Source organism: Hyaena hyaena, unplaced genomic scaffold (genome assembly GCF_003009895.1).
Source record: "Hyaena hyaena isolate Hyena2069 unplaced genomic scaffold, ASM300989v1 scaffold_303, whole genome shotgun sequence".
Classification (NCBI taxonomy): Eukaryota; Metazoa; Chordata; class Mammalia; order Carnivora; family Hyaenidae; genus Hyaena; species Hyaena hyaena.
Window position 1 is genome coordinate 1,152,081 of NW_024080934.1, and position 1,895 is coordinate 1,153,975.

A 1,895-nucleotide genomic window follows, 5' to 3' on the forward strand; every position below is an offset into this window, starting at 1 on the left:
TGGACCCCCTTCTCTTCTCTATTTGTACTCTTCCCCTAGATAGTACCATCCATTTCCTTCACTTGAAATACAACCATGCAAACCATGGTTTGCAAGCATAATTCATTCTGGAAACATGCTTATAATATAAAACACTTATATATCAAAGCAAACTTCAAAAACCATGGAGTCAGTTGTGATCATGTGACATATGGCATCATGTACTACTTGTACTGCAAGACATCACTCATTTATCAAGTTAAATTTTATTAGAAATGTTTGCTCATCTTGCAGAACACTCACAGAACAAGTTACTTGCAATCCACGGTTTTACTCTACCATGTAATGCTGGGGCTTCTGGCTGGCTCAGTCATCAGAGCATGTGACTCTTGATTTCTGGGTAATGAGTTCAAACCCCCTATTGTGTGTAGAGTTTACGTTTAAAAAAAAAATGCTGCCTAATGCTAATTTCCAGAGGAGAATTGTTATACCTCCCAACAAGTCTCTTCTTAACCCTGGACATATATCCAATTTTCTACTTAACATTTCTATTCAAATGTCTCCAAAGTGCCTTACACTTAATTTGTCTTAATAGAACTCTTAATCTCCTGAAACTTCCTCCCAGCCTTTCCCATCCAACTAATGGCAAACCATCTTCCCAATTGCCCAAGTCAGGAAGTTAGAATTTGTTAATGATTCTTTTTTTCTTCCTATCCCACATCTAATCCCCAAAGAAGTGTTAAGACTTATATCTCCCCTCCCCCAATATATTATGAATCCATCTACTTCTTTCCCTACTGCTACCACCTCAGTCCAGGCCATCATCTTCTTTCTCCTAGACAACCACAACAACTTCTTAACTAGTGACCCTACTTTTACTTTTTAATGTTTATTTATTTATTTTGATACAGAGAGAGTGAGTGAGCATGAGCAGGGGAAGTGCAGAGAAAGAGAGAGGGAGAGAGAGAATCCCAAGCAGGCTGTGCTGTCAGTATGGACCCTGATGCGGGGCTTGATCTCATGAACCATGAGATCATGACCTGAGCTGAAATTAAGAGTTGGATACTTAGCTGAATGAACCACCCAGGCACCCCATATTTTTTTTTTTAAAAGTAAACTCTACCCTCAACGTGTGGTTAGAACTCATGACCCCGAGATCAAGAGTTGCAAACTCCACCAACTGAGTCAGCCGGGTACCCCCCTATTTCTGTCTTTTGATACCCCCAATCTTTTTCCCTTAGTAGTGAAGTTCTTCCTTTTCTTTTCTTCATGCCTTGCATGGAGCCCACATGGGGCTTGAACTCATGACCCTGAGTTCAAGACCTGAACTGAGCTCAAGAATTGGATGCTCAACTGACTGAGCCACTCAGGCACCCCACTAGTGATGTTCTTAAAATACAAATCAAATCATTTCATTTTGTGACTAAATAATCAAGTCTCTTACTGCACTCAGAATAAAACCCAAATTCCTTATTCTTCTGCTTCTTTATTTTCTTTAGGTGGTTGGGTAAAGGAATCTTCCTGAACAGGTTCCGAATCTCTATATAAATTCTAGGGCCATTAAAACCAAGAGAAGGAGACATATTTTGGCAGAAAGAAGAAAAGTAAGAAATTTTGTTTAAATCTTGAAGAGCTGGGTGCAAGACCAAGCTTAGGCACAAATGTGAATTAGATGATATTTGTCTTAGTGATCCCAGCCTCTCCTTCTTCAACCATTCAGTTCTTTCCTTGGGATATTTGTTTATCAGAATCAGGGAAAAAATACAAAGCAAATATAACTGTAGATTTAAGTTTAGTAACTTTTTGCATTTTAAACTTATTTCTAATTATCAGTTGATAGACTTCTTTGTTTATTACCAAAGGAGTTTCAGACATCGTTTTCAGGGAGATTAGAAAGAAGAACAAAGGATTTAAAA